This window comes from Choloepus didactylus, chromosome 19, assembly GCF_015220235.1.
Source record: "Choloepus didactylus isolate mChoDid1 chromosome 19, mChoDid1.pri, whole genome shotgun sequence".
NCBI classification, from domain to species: domain Eukaryota; kingdom Metazoa; phylum Chordata; class Mammalia; order Pilosa; family Megalonychidae; genus Choloepus; species Choloepus didactylus.
Genome location: NC_051325.1, coordinates 30,389,874 through 30,405,757, shown reverse-complemented (window position 1 = coordinate 30,405,757; position 15,884 = coordinate 30,389,874). Strand labels below are relative to the sequence as shown.

Below are 15,884 nucleotides of genomic sequence, written 5' to 3'. Positions count from 1 at the left end.
ACTATGTGTCCAGCTGATATTTCATATTAGGTAACTCTGGGAATTGTACCATAGTGCTATATGAAAGTGCAAGACTGATGCCAAAAACTTTGGCCAAATCAGTTAAACTAGGGAATTCCCCATCCGTTTGGGATCTGTCTAGGTACATGACATTGGTTTTAGTAGACACTGGTGAGGCATCAGCAAACAGAACACAATGAAGTTGAGGTCATGGCCATTTCAAAATGGTACTAATTCTGTGGTCCTAATTCTGCATAAGAAGAACTTATAAAGATGTAAGCTTGGAAGATTGGGAAAAAGAGAGCAGAAAAACTCAAGAGCCTTGGATTTCCATTTGATTCATGCTACCCATTGAACTTGACCTCAGATGAAGTTCTTAAGTATACTATCTCAGCTCCTTTTTCTTAAAGACATTGATCACTTACATACAGCTCAACTTTTTAATACAGAATAATTTCTGTTAGCAAATGTATAACGATCTTAATATCATCCCAAAAGATAAGGTAATACTGCTTATATTACAGCTTCACACTTTATGGAATTTTGAGATGTATGTGTATATGATAGAAGGAATTCACAAGCTAGTATTATCCATTCATTTGTGCCATAAGTGTATTCTATGGTCAGAGTGCATTTTTAAATAATGAGGATGGGGTGATAAGTAGATATAAATATATAAAAGAAAAAAATCATCACTTTAAAAATCTTATATTAACCAGTAATAAGCAATGATACTGAATTTTTTCAATAAATTATTACATGAAAATAAAAAAAATCTTACAGTCTTATTATGTTTGATCATAAGCATTTAAATATAAATAAAAGTAGGCAGGGAAACATGACAACTAAGTGTAACTAATATTAATTGTTCTTGGGACTTGAGTTGTTTATGAAGAATTCCTAGGAAATGTAGCCTTGTCTTTATATGGGAAAACATGTGAAAGGAGAAAAAAAATGGGTGAGGGATTATGCCCGTGAGGTGTTTGACAAATTTCAAAGACGGCAGTTTGGAGGAGATAAGCATTGGTGATAAAGCTAAAAAGGATCATGGAGGCATGCTGAGGAAGCCCTGTATGGCTCCTGGTGATTTCCAAGGCAAGAGAATGGAAGCCAGAACCCGTTATTAGCCTAGCTTCCTCACTAACTACCTGTGGAACATGTAGTAATTCACTTAGCCTCTCTGGGCCCCAGTTTCCTCTTTCTATTGAAGGGACTGGAGATTGCATTAGATACATTTTAGAATCTCTTTTAGGATTGAGAAGTATCATTCAATGCCATTCTCTATTGACCAATGGAGAGCTAGTTAAGAGTTTTGAATTGAGTAATGGGATGTAAACAGCATTTCAAGAAAATAAATCTTGCTTGGCTTACTGTGCTGGGTATATTAGTCGAGAGGCTGGAGGCAAGGGGCAATGATTCAGTGCTTAACAATCCTTCTAACAACATTTATTGCCTTAACTATTGATGAAGAGAAAAAAAAGTTTTTCCTCTGAGGTCACTTCCAGGCACATTTTGAAATAGAGGACGAAAGTAACCCTGCCCCTTTGACATGCACCTTTTCTTTGCTATTTGGTTTTTAAATGAGGGCTTGTTTTCCTTGGAGGAATGAAGCCCCATTGCAAATGGTATTTAAGACAATTTGTTCCAGTGGATATTGGATGAAACATCCCTGTATTTCATCAGATCACCACATGCAGTCCAGCTCCTCGAGCTGTGCAAGGATTTGATGAAAATTGAAGCTGGACAAAGGAGCTTCAAGGAGAACCCAATCTGAGTTCATATCAGGAATGGAAAATTACAACTTTGCACTTTATGGAATTTTGAGATGTAAGATGCTCAGTAAGCCAAGCAAGATTTATTTTCTTGAAATGCTGTTTACATCCCATTACTCAATTAAGGACTGATCCAAAGACACTAGTTTGGCCACTTCTTGTCTTCAACTTGTGTTTTATTTCTTACACCTTTTTATTTTCCCCAGAATGTTTGTTTGCTGCCATGGTCCAGACAGATTGGGTTAAAGAATGTATTCCAAGGCCTCAGACTTATTTTCTTTGTCTAAGAAAGTCATGTTGTGAGATTTCTTGACTGTCTCTGTTTCTTCAAATTATTCTTTGCTCCAAAGGTGACATAGACAGATGACAGTGTAGGATGACCACAGATGGAGTCTGAAACTGTTCTTTCTATGATACTGTGTCGTGAAATAAATTGCTATCAAATTCTGTAGTAGTTCAACTCTTGGTCCTGCTTTTAACTGTTATCTTGTGTGATTGTGAAATCCCTAACCCCTGGAAAACAAAATTTTTAAATGCAATGTTAGGCTGACCACCTAAACAAAACACTTTTACCTGATTTCCCTTGCCAAGAAGTGACGGGCTAGGGAGTTGCTACAGCTACAGACAACAACATGTTTTTGGCCTTCCCTCAGACAGGACTCCACGCCCCTCGGTTTACTTCTCCTTTTCTAGCCCAGCATGGCTGTCAGCCCTGCCTCCCTTCACCTGTTTGCTGAAGCACCTGTAATGCCGAGCTAATCACAGGGAAAGCCCAATTCTCACCTTCAGATAGGGTCTGGGTGAGTCTTACTGCTGTTCTAGATCTGATAGCCCACATGCCTGGAATGAGTCCCAGAGACCAATTTTCCAGTCCATGTGCTGGTTTCTTCCTCAGTTCCTTGATTCGGTTCTTCAGTTTTATGCTAGAGGTGAGGGCATAGTGTGATTGATTTCACTGAGATGTGCCTTTCTCTCCATTCCTTTACAGGTAAGGCAAGACTCCCCTTTCCATCCACCCACCCTAGGCTACAGTTCTGCTCTGTAACTGTTGATTATTACAGACTCACAAGGCTGCTATCTTATCTGCTAACCTCAGCTGTCCTTCCCTACTTACCCGATCACCTTTTCACCATTCCAGGGCAAGTGCAAGTATATTAGGGTTCAGCAGAGAAACAGAACTAATAGGATAGGTATCTCTATTTCTATATCTCTATCTCTGTCTCTGTCTCTATCTCTCTATCTATATACGGAAGAAAGAGAGAGACATAGATCAAAGGAATTGGCTAACATAACTGGGAGGGATTGGCAAGTCTGAATTCCCTGCAAGTTGGGAACTGTGATGAAAGTTTCAATGAATTCCCCTAAGAGAAGGAGGCTGGCTGAAGTAGAGATAGAAATTCTCTTTCTAACTGCTGAAATCATCAGTTCTCCCTTTAAGGCCTTCAACTGATTAGATGAGTCTTCTGTCATTGCTGAAGGCACTCTCCTTTGTTGATTTCAGGTGTAATCAGCCATAGATGCAATCAACTGAAGAATGATTTAAATCTACCAAATACCCTCGTAGTAACAATTAGGCCACTACTTCCTTGACCAAACAACTGGACACCATAACTTAGTCAAGTTGACACATGAACTTAACCATCACAACAAGTTTAACATGCTCTTTTTACAAATTAAGTCTTGGGTCCTCCTTGATAGCCAATAGGGCCTTCACTGTGAGGTCTTCCACCCAGCCCTTCTCCCCTTTCTCTCCTGCTCAGCTCCTGAGGCCCCAACACGTGACTCTACAGAAGTCAGCTCATCTCTATATTGTTAGCAGCAAGTTATTTTTTCTACCCCTTATAGATATTTTCACCATTTTCTAACTCCTCGACAACTGGGTATTTGTTAATGCAGAAACACTCTGTGACTGTGGTTTTGTTACTTCAAAGTTCTCCAGTCTTCTTTTGAGGAAGGAATCAGTAAAATGGGTTGTGTGAATAGAATATTAACTTAAATAGTTACTGTATTGAATATGGACCTGTGAATCCAGCCCAATTGATGGATAAAGAACTATGTTAAAGAACTTCAGAGAGACCATAGAGACACAACAACTTTGATACTTGGCTCTTAACTTCTTTGGGATCTGGATCAAAATGCTCTGAGATTATAGACTAAAAGGTGTTCAGCAGCAGCTCATCCAAAAGGCAGGACCAAGAACTACAGTGTGCAGTCCCTCTCTCTTACTCTCTCTCTCTCTCTCTCTCTCTCACAGTAGGATATATTTTGTTTCTGTTAGTGGGGTGCAGTTGAAATTGCCTGAAAATTATTTGTCACATTAGCTATGACAAGAAGAATGTATCACCCTTGTAAAGAGCAATAATGTAATACGGTTCTAAACTACCGCTCTAGACCAGCACTTTTCAAACTTAATGTGCATACATATCACCTGGGGATCAAACAGATGATAATTCTCCAGGTCTAGGCTGGAGCCTGAGATTTAGTGTTTCTAACAAGTTCCCAGGGGTACAGCTGCTGCTAGTCCATGGATTTTACTTTGAGTAGTAAGAGAGAGAATGGTGGTTCTGAAAGTATGGTCCCCAGCACAATACTCTGTGTTTTAAGAAGCTCTCTGGTGATTCCAATGCACCCTAAATTTGAGAATCTCTGCTCTCAATGGTAGAACTATGTCTTTAGTACCACAATCCAAAAGTTGACTCTTCGTTAGAAGTGAAAGGAGGCAAAGTCATCACGGAACCTAATGTCTGTATCCTCCGGATATTTGTGTTGCCAAGCAAGGAAGACATCAGTATGCCTCACTAATGAGCCTCTCCTTGAAGTGACTTGAATCCCATCAGAGAGGAGGGTGCTATTCACCACATGCATGTGTGTGTGTGTTTGTGTGTTTGTGTGTGTGTGTGTGTGTGTGTGTGTGTAAAGGGCCCATGCATTGGATTGCTTCTTTTTTTAAATGTTAAATGAACAATCCACTGAGGATTTTTTTCCTCCTCAAAAGCCATAGTGGAAAATTGCAATATTGGCAAAAGTTTCTGCAAAAAATATTTTTGAGGCAGTTTATTTAGACTACATTCCACAAACAACAGAAAGGTAGGTTCATTCAGGACCTGATGCCGGTAGCTACATCAGTTAACCCACTGTCTGATCTCTAAAGCTGCTGAAAGAGGAGAGGGCAACTCAGGAAAGGAGCCCAGCTCCCTCCTGCACATCAGTTTTAATGAAGTTCACGGACAGGTGAAGGGCCATAGAGTCTTTAGCAGAGTTAGGGAAAGAGACAAAGAGATGCAAATGAGCCCAAAGCCTATTCCTCAGGAAGGATCGAAGTCTTTAGAACTTTGGGGTTTTAAGAAGTACTTTTCATATGGAACAAAAAAGGTGTCAATTGACTCATGGTCATCTAAGGCATTAGGCAACTTCTTATGGACAATTTGTCCAGTTTCTATAAAACGTCTGGGCTTGTTGGATAATAGGGCGGCTTGAACAAGCATGGACCCATCTCTAGTTTTATAGTCATAAAAGGTCCACCCCCAACATTAACAGTAGTTAGTCAAAGCAGTTTTCAACCCCATTTCTTTGCCTCTTAATCATGCTTTTCCAGTTAGCCCAAGGAAAACTGAATGGGCCATAGTTCCAGAAAAAAGCATGAAGGATTTTCATTTTTGATGCATAGAAGTGAATCATGCTCTTTTTCACTTTAATTATTATTCTGGTTATTTTTGTGTGTGTGGTAATGAGGGTGTCGGGGATTGATTTTGGTGACGAATGTACAACTATGTAATGGTACTGTGAACAATCAAATGTACAATTTGTTTTGTGTGACTGCGTGGTATGTGAATATATCTCAATAAAATGAATATTAAAAAAAAGGAAAAAAAATAAGTGAATCAACATCTCCCTTGCTTCTATTCAAAATAGGCTTTTATCTTCTTCTATTAACATACACCCTCAAACATGTTTACCATGTAGAAGGCTCCTTTTCTACTTACAGTTTTTTTTTTCCTGCAGTTCCATGGATTTTCTTTTTAATTTTTATTGTTACCATATATGCAACATAACATTTCTCCTTTTAACCATGTTCATATATATATATATTTCAGTACCATTAATTACATTCACAATGTTGTGCTATCATCACCACCATCCATTACCAAAACATTTCCATTGTTCCAAATAGGAACCCTATATGTTCTTCCTCAAGAAATAGCTATTTCAAAGATTATATGCTGTATAATTCATTGATATTTGTATGGTCTGATTAGATAACATAGTGATTTTAATGCCAGTAGCCTCAAAAGACTGAATGTGGCCCAAAAATCTTTGGTTTTATCTCACACTCTGTTATGGATTGAATTGTATCCATAGAAAAGATATATTGGAACCCAAACCCCAGTATCTATGAATGTGAATTTATTTGGAAACAGGGTAATGGCAGATGCAATTAGTTATGTTAAGATGAGTTCACCTTGGCGTAAGGTCTGCCTTTATCCAATATGACAGTGTCCTTATAAGAAGGGGAGAAGAGACACAGACAGACACAGGGGAGAGGCTATGTGAAGAAAGAGAAGGCAGAGATTGGAGATAGGTATCTACAAGTCAAGATTGCAAACATCAGAAGCTAGAAGAGGCAAGGAAGGATTCTCTTTGCAGTTTCAAGTGAAGTAGAGCTCTGCTGACACCTTGATTTGGGACTTATCATTTCCAGAACTGCAAGAAAATACATTTCTGCTTTTTTAAAGTCACTGAATTTGTGGTACTAGCAGCCTTAGGAAACTAAGACACACTGTTTCATTCTCAGTCAGGCTGATGATACCCTGTGCAGAAAACAATGACTCTTTTTCAAACAGAAATATTTTTGTTCTCTTTCTTCCAGATTTGTTGCAGGACCAGGCTCTCTCTTTGATGTAAGTTGCATGACATGGGCTCAGGTTAAGGGGAGGGTTAAGCTTTGACATAATACAGCTCTCTCATGGACTGCTTTCCTGCCCAATCTTTATCCAGCACGATGACTGCACAATAGGCCATGAGGATTTGTTCAGTGCCTGATGTCCGTATGTTACATTCAGACCCAAGTTTGAGCACCACCGTCCCGAGGTCATGCATGACTGTCTGTCAGCTCCGGTGATCCCCTTGGTGTAGGTTTTAGAGGAGGGAGTAGGAACTGGGTCAGCTGCCTCTCTCTGCCTCTCTTCTCTCACTAAATTCCATACTCAGTCCCCCCCCTACCCCCCCCCCCCCCAAGCCTTCTCTTTGGATGCTTAGAAGCCCAGACTGGAAGTCAAAACAACTGCTTCTTTCTCTTTGCCTTTTTGGTTTAAAAATCCTGACTCTCCTTGAGGCAGTCGGGTTTCATCTGACTGAGAAATGGAGAAAGTTAGTGAAAAGAAAGTGTAGAAAAGAAAAAAGAAGTGTTTTTGGATATGATCTCACCATCTGGTGACATGATAGTGAACAGATTACATAGTCTATCTAATTTAACATCTTTTTAATTTTAGCAGCTTTATCACATGAGGAGGAAAAAATACCTCCAAATAAAGCAAAACAATGGAATAATTGTTACTGTTTTTGTGTTTAGTCTAAGCAAGTACTATAAATCATCAAAGTGATTAGAGATTTTTTAAAAAAACTTATTAGACATTGTGTTCTTGATCTATAAATCATTTGTCCTAATGTCTCTGTACCTCTAGAATTATCAGAAATGACTCTCAGAAAGGCCAGCCTGAGGTCCTGCAATATCCTATAGCACCAAAACTATTTTAATAAATTGCTTTTTTCAGCAGCTATCTATAGCCTTTGATATAAGGTCACATAAACTGTTATTTTGTCAAGAAACTACAGACATAAAAATTAAAATCTGAAGCTTCTACTCATAGTATAAGTTGCCACCTCCTGTTAGAGATAGGGCAATGCTTCCTCAAAAGTTTTATGCAGATATGATGACCTTTCAAATGTTTGTTAATTTTATTTTTATCGTATAGGGAAGAAAACAGGCAGTGTGTGTGTGTATGTCCATGTATGTGTGTTGTCTTCAATTTCTTTTTCTCTACAATAATTTTCTTTCCCTACTTACTTTAAACATGTTTATGTTGCCCCTACTCTATTAAAACAAAATAGTATAAAATAAAATAAGAAACTTCTTTCCTGTACCTTGTTCTAAGACTTGTGTTCTATCTTTGTATCTCAACTGAAAAATGTGGGTGTGAGTTATTTTAAATCTGAAGGAAGCCTGCTGTGTGGAAAGGGTTTCTTATAGTTACTTGGTTTCTAAATAATATTCCATTAACAATCTTTGCACATTTAAAAGCATCATTATTCTTAAAATGTTAAGTTCAACTTTCAAAGCTTATTTTTTGTTCTTAAAGCTTTTTTTGTGAACAATTCAATCATTTGCTTTTGTTAATTTATAAATATTCATGTAACTAAAATTTATCATATTTAATACTCATAATTGTTAGTTCTATTTTTTAAATGCCCTTAAACTTTTAAAACTATAGTCTGTTCTCAAATATGTTTAATTTCAAATTCATAAATATGGTGAATTAGGTTCTCTTAAGCATTCCATTATTGTTTACAAACAACTGCATTTTAGTACATCTTCAAATTTAAAGTCATAATTGTAACATCAATTGCTTATTTCAAGTTGAAATTATAAAGTTAATCGGCCAGATTCTATCAAAATTGCAAACCTCTTTATAAAAAACTTCACAAGGAAGTCTTAATATGAAGGGTCTAATTTCTTTCATAATCTTATTACTTAATTATAAATCTTCCAGATGATTGTAAAGGCACATATTCAAATAATTAAGGAACAAAATTTTGTCATCTCTGAGGTTGTTGAGTTAAAATATTGGGCCTATGAGACTCAGAGATTCCCGACCAGGACATGGGACATTCAGAATTGTGCATGTTCAGGGTGAATCAATGAGGCACAGGCGAGTATCCTGTTTCCTTCCGGTCAATTTCTTTCAACTATGACGATGCTGCCCCCCAAGGTCCATGCTTTTCCCCTGGGATTGTATTTCTCCCCCTCAGGACTTGGGACATCTGTCACTGCACACTCCACATCAACTTTTTATCTCCTGATTGCTGCTAATTACCTTTATCACTTGATTGCATTCAACAACACTCTTCATTGCCTAATTTAGTTCTGCATTATGTTCCCACTTTTTTGTCTGGATCTTGCCATAATTATTTCATCAGTTTTTGAAGCAAGGCTTCTGGAAAAAGAGGCTTACATGTTGTAACAGTTAGGGATTGTATTTGGCTACATAGAACAAATGTCCAACAGCCATAGCTAAATCAAATCAGGGTTTAATTTTCTCACCGAGTCCAGGGCTGGTGCAGCAGTTCCTGACGTCACCAGTGTCTCAGCTCTTTCATCTTTCCCTCGTTCTTGATAATGACTTTCATCCTCATGGTTACTGCCTGAGTGTGTGATGGAGGCTCACACGTGAACTTCTAGCTATATGTCAGACAGGAGGAAGAAGAAAGAAATGATAAGGAGGAGCGGGTGTCATTTCAGGTCACTGAACTATCCCCCAATCCCCCATATTCTCATAGCCTCATTATATCTCTTTGGCTATAACTCCCTCCACTCTGGAATTTTATCTTCCTTTCCATCTTGTGTACTGTCATCAAAGCCATCTTTTTTTAATTAATTTTTTTTAATATGCCACTTTCTTGAACTCAGTAAAAGGCTATGTATAGCATTACCAGGTTTCTTTGGGGAAGAAATGTTTACAAATGTTAAATCTGGATGACTGTTACCTGTTACATTTGTCTTTGTATTTTCTGTATATTTGAACTATTTCTTAATAAGATTATTTTTAAAACTAAAAGAAAATGAAGAGGTCTACAGAAGCAGGTTGATGCAGAATATATAAGGGTCTACTGTTATTATAATATAGTAATTTTCTTCAGAATTTTCACACATACTTTTCTATTATTCCTCCTCTATCTGCTAAGTCTTTCTTCAAGTGGCAATGTCCAATAGCAACAAAAAATATTTCTTGCTGAGTTTACTTTATTTAAAATAAATAGAATACTAGAAAGAGAAGAAATAGTTGATGCCTCTCTACTCCATAATCCTTGGCCCACTTGAGCTCCTTGAGGTTGTAAACAATTCCCCCATGTGCCAAAGCTTTTGTTTTCCTGTAAGCACTTGTGTCTCTCTATCTGAAGGCTTTCTCTGGCTTCAGGAGCATGCTTAACCCACAAGTGGCAGACGGGAAGTGCCAGGATTTAATGACCCCAAGAGCCACCCATAACCAGCAAGGAATGGGGCATCTTCAAATTCCTGAACTTTTGCATGGACTTTGTTTTTCACGGTATCCCATAGATTCCCCAGAGGGATTGAGCCCCGGCTGCCTACAGTGGTAACCTACCCATTAATTCCCCACTTCATGGCCCTTACTCCCTTCTTTCACTCTCCCCACTCCCCTCATTGTGGGTCACCAGAATCACCCCCCAAAAAACTGCTTGCATGTAAGTGCTTATCTCAGACCTGCTTTTGGGGTTCCTCAGATTACGAAAGCAGAGAAATTTAGATTTCAGCTAAATTGATGCCCTGTCCACCACTGCCACCACCACCACCACCAAGTACCCCAGAATCCTTTCCAGAATCATTGTCCTTTCTTATTCAAATAAATTGGCTCAAGTCTCCATCCTTTGAAATGTCTCTGAAATTTTCTGAGAGAGAGGGAAGGGGGTTTGCAGCCTTGTGGGCCACAGCACCCTGCAGCTTCTTCTCTGTCACTTGCTCAAATAATCACCACCAGAGAGTGGCTGCTGCCACTTCTCACCAGCGTGATTTACCCGCAGTGGTCAAAACCCCAACAGTTCATCTCCCTCAAAGAACACCTAACTTAAGACTCTTGCATGTAACAGCCTTTTACTGAAATTTTGAGTTAATGCAGTGGATTACAGAAGAGAACAAGAAATTCTTTCAAATTGAACATTGGACCTACCTGCCCTAGAAATCCATTAATTGTTCCCATCCATGGGAAACTTCTTGCAGATCACATTTGCCTTAATCTTCTAAATCCTCACTCCAGTTCCTTTCACTCTGTTTCCTATCTGCTTGATTCCAAAACCAAATTCCTGTTACTTTGTATAGCACAAAGTCCTTAAAATGTTTTCCCAGACAAAGACTATCTAATCATGGGGTTTGTACTTGAGCCTCACAAAGCACAGGAAAGACTTTTGAAATAGTTTTCTCTTAACATAATTCAGATTCTCTGCCCATGCCACACTTTGTATGGAGAAGACGCACAGCCCTGATATTCATTCTCCTCTACTTCAACCTGGAGCTTGAAGGTTGATATGTTAAATTTTCTTTTAGCTATATCTAACCACAGCACTAGCACGGTCACCTCATTTAAACAAAATGTTTGTGTTTCATATCTACATGATCTCTATTACTTTGGACACGATCAGTTGCAAATGATAGAAACCAAACCCAACATGCCTTAAGGAGAGGACAGCCAAACTTTGGCACTGACTTCAAGTTTAGCTAGATCCTCAGGATTATATATTTTCAGGGCATCTTTCAATCTCATCTCTCTTCCTTCTGTGTTGGCTTCATTTCCACGCAGTCCCTTCCAATATTTTTGCCAGATGGCAACAAGCTTACATCTGCCATCTTGGCAACCTTGGTGGAAAGGGAGTGGCTCTTTCCTGAAATTTCAAAAAAGTCATTGTATTTTCTCTAATTATTCAAAATGAATCATGTGTCCATTCAAGAACCAATCACTGGATGTCACTGGCTCAGTGGGTTGAGCGAGGCTCCAGCTGATGCAGACAAGAATAATCTTGCAAAGACCGACTGTCCTGCAGCTCTTTATTAATGTTAAGTATTGATGGGTGAAACACCTGTTCCTCCTGAACCACCTTCTGGTATTCAGTGAGCCTAGTAGTCCTCCTAGGGTAGACACCTCTCTCAGGTGCTTCTGGGAGAAGCCCTTCCCCCAGCACAAATGGAATAATAGCAACAGTGTGGAGTAACCCACCATCAGGAGCCCTCTCTCCTCCCAGTACCACAGCAGGCTTTGCACGAATCTTCTGTGCACGCTCAGCTCTTTCACATGGGTCAGAGTTTCAGTCCTTCAGCCTGAGTGGTCCAGCTGGGTGGGTTTTTTTTGGAATGTTTTGTCAAGGGTGTCACTGCCCCTGTTCTTGAGATTTCTGGATCTCCTATTTTTAAAGCTAGCCTTGACCATGGCAATCAACTGAAAGAGTTGCCCTGTGCCTAAAATTTGCATGTGAAACTCAGCTTGTGTTTCCAGTCTTTTTATCCTTGTCTTCTGCTGGTCCTGATATAGTCTCACAGTGTTTCTAGAAGCCTCTTTTAAGCACTATTTTTGAAAAATATGTATTTTTATAGATGAATACTCAGGTTAACCTAGTGGATCTAAACTAGGAATTTCCATGATTACCCGCTTAAAGATCAAGGTATTAAATGCTGTGTGTTTTTTAAATGTTAATGCTATGAAGGCAAAAATGCTTTCTGCATTGGTTGTTCCTTACTTACTGGGCACCAATGAATGTGAGTGTGTGCAGAAGTTGACTAAGAAGTATCCTTTACTTATAACATGTTAAGTGTGTTTGTGCAGGTTTGCTTAAAATTCTTTCTATGTAATTCAATACATTAGGTTTTCTGTTGGAGTGGGTGTGCACTTAGTAAAAAACATGATTCTGCAAGCTCTGCAATTCCTTCTCCATGTTCTCCTACCAAGATGGTGTTCCATTGCTCTAGCTCAGCATGGGTAGGAGGTAGCAAAGAGCTTGAATGGTCATCCGTCTGGCTTTGGTTTAGTAAAATCTTCAGTATAACATCACTAACCGGAAAACATGTATGTCATTGTAGCTTTGAAAAAAATTTTAAGCAGAAATAAAAATCTGTACTGACTGTCAAGAAAAACTCAGCCAAACTTATTTGAACCTCTGAAGGACAACAACCAAAAAGATTCAGATTCAGATTTGAAGGAATTTTCAGGCCAGTTATGATTTTTAACCAAATTGTTGCAGAGCCAACATCCATAAACAACAAATCTTACTCTTGAGAAAACCAAAAAAAAAAGGAAAAAAATACCTTGGCTGAAGAGAGAATGAGGCACCACAGTTCAGGGATTACCTTGTGAGTCATAGGCAGCTGTGACTGAAGAAAAGAAAAATTATGAAGCTTGACAAAATGTATTTCCTAACTTTGAGGCCTAGTAAAATATGGCATTAAGAAAAGGAGGGCATTAGTATTTAAAATGGGTTCAGTTGATTCCTCATTTTTCTACAATGAATACAAAATCCTGCTTGCATCTTCTTCTTCCCTCTCATTTTAATGGAAGAAATAACTTGTAAAATCCAAGACCAATTCTTGCACTTTTACTGCATGTTGTGTAACTTCTACAGTTATTTCCTTTGAAATTTATGTATAAGTATAGAGTCAAGAAGGGACATTTATTTTCCTGTGGATAAAGGCAGTCTCCCCCAAGACTAGTGTCTCTTTGGACACTACTTCTTTTTCTCTGTTCTATTTGTGCTTATCTGTGCCAATAAACACTTTCAATTATTGTGTTTTTAAAAAACACAGTACAGAAGCCCAGGTCAAGATGGCGGCACTGGAGCTCCCGGCCTGCTCTGTCTCCGGATCCTCGGGCTGGGGTGAGTGCCGCATCCGTGACTCCTGACCTCCTGTCGGGAGGTCTCAAACGAGGGGTCTCATGGAAACTCAGAGCTCCGATGGCCCTTCACCGGCGTCCAGCCCAATGCGCTGGGCCCAGAGTGGGCGAGGCACTTGTTGAAGGTCACACTGCAAGTAAGGGAATGGCTTGTGCAGACCCAAGATGGAGCCCCCGGCCACCCAGCTCAGCACCCACAGAACTCACTTTTTACCTGTCGAGGGAAAGGATTTGCATGCACTCATTCAGACTCCTGACCTCCTTGGATTCTGTCAGGGCAGGAGGCAGGCCCTTGCCACCGTCCTCGTGGGACCAGGGACACGACGGGAAGGAGCAGAGAGAGTTCTCTTGAGAGAAGGGCATCTGGAAGCCGACAGGGAGGGGATGGATGTGGACAGATTTTGGTTTTATGTTTTGGTTTTTTTTAATGCAATTTTATTGAGATGTAGTCACACACCAGATAGTCCACACAAAGTATGCAGTCAGTGGCTCACAGTATCATCATATAGTTGTGCATTCATCACCAAAATCAATTTTAGAACATTTTCATTAGTCCAAAATAAAGAAAAAAATGAAAATGAAAAGAACACCCAAACATCCCCTACCCCTTATTGCCCCATATTAGTTATGTATATTTTATCTTTATTACTCACCTGCCCATACACTGGATCCAGGGAGTGTCAGTCACAAGGTTTTCACAACCACACGGTTGCACCGCGTAAGCTGTATAGTTATACAACTGTCTTCAAGAATCAAGGCTACTGAGTTGCAGTTCAGCATTTTCAGGTATTTCTTTCTGGCTATCCTAATACCCTAGAAACTAAAAAGGAATATCTGTATAATGCATAAGAATAACTTCCAGCCTTTGAAATCTCGTAGCCACTGAAACTTTATTTTGTTTCATTTCTTTTCTCCCTTTTGGTCAAGAAGATATTCTCAATCCCATGATGCAGGGCCAGGCTCATCCTTGGAAGTCATGTCCCACGTTGCCAGGGACACTTACACCCCTGGGAGTCATGCCCCATGTGGGGGGGGGGAGGGCGGCGAGTTCACCTGCAGAGGTGGCTTAGAGGGAGAGGCCACATCTGAGTAACAAGAGAGGTTCTCTGGGGGTGACTCTCAGGCACGATTATGAGTAGGCTTAGCCTCTTTGCAGTAACAGGCTTCATTAGGGCAAGACCCAAGATCGAGGGCTTGGCTTACTAAACTGGTAGTCCTCAATTTTGTGAGAATATCAGGAATTCCCCAGGTGAGGAAGCTTAGTATTTCCACATTTCTCTCTGGTCCCTCAAGGGGACTTGGCAGATAACTTTTTTATTTTCTGCCCAAAATACTCCGGAGTGTATCAGGGTATTACATTATCCTGTGCAGAGTTACAAGATCTCATTCCCTATTCTAGGGTCCATGTAATTATGTTGTTTAAATAAACTGACCATACAGGTTAAATTGGAAAATGTGCTACAGAGAATATAAATTTTGTACCAAATAAACAGCTCTTAAGTAATAGTGAAAACTCAGGAATAGATGACTGCTGTAAGGGCTTACAATCTATTTTTTTTTAATTCTTTATCCTTTTTTCTTTTTTTTTTTCCTCCTTATTGATGAAAGAAATGGAAATTTTCCATATAGATTGGGATGATGAAATCATAACTATGTGATTATACTAGGAGCTATTGATTGTTCACTTAGAATGGATTGTAGGTGTGCGAATAAAACTTTTTAAAAATAAACAGAAGGATGCAAGTGTTGGAGAAGAGGAGAGGAAGATGCACCTATTCACTCTTCTTGGGGAAGTAGAATGGTGCAGCCCCTCTGGAGGGCAGCGTGTTGGGGTTTTTTTTGATAAGGCTTTTTTCCTAGCTATGAAATACATGTGCATTGTAAAACAAACAATAAAAATTGGCAAAATCAGTACAAAAAAAAACACAGTACATTTTATTGTAATGTGTATTTTATTAAAAATACAATCAACCCATATTTCTTCTCTATTAACTTTAGACTGAAATTAACAAATATATAAAAGGTGTAAAATCCTTTTGAAAATGTGATTTTGAATATTGCACATTGCTTTGGCTGATCAACTTTAGGAGATTATAAATTCCACAAAAAAGAAAAAATAACTTTGAGGATTACATTGTATCTACAGATTTATTTGGGTGAAAATTGAAAAGTTTACAATATTGATTTTTCCATATGGAAATCAGAAGTTTTCTTCATAAAAAAATTGTAGCTTTCTTCATAGGTTGTAAATGGCTGATTAATTTCTGGTAATTCACTTTTTTGTTTCCATTGCAAATGGATTCAGTTTTTTCATTACATTTTCTAATTGATTGTTTCTGATTACCAGGAAAGCTAATATTTTTGTGTGTATGTTGTTTTATATGTATTTAACTGAATTCCCTCATTGCTTGCAAAAATGTTATAGTTGGAGTCCCTTTAAATAGAT

General features: G+C 38.8%; 1 long non-coding RNA gene across 1 annotated transcript in view; it reads right to left on the bottom strand.

The window, feature by feature from the left end:
* The window catches only part of LOC119515413, a 28,844-nt gene extending 19,691 nt beyond the window's left edge, over positions 1-9,153 (bottom strand). The window contains exon 1 of the long non-coding RNA XR_005213028.1: positions 9,091-9,153. This is a non-coding gene — a long non-coding RNA (uncharacterized LOC119515413). The remainder of the gene's footprint in view (positions 1-9,090) is intronic.
* Positions 9,154-15,884: the final 6,731 nt, after the last annotated feature.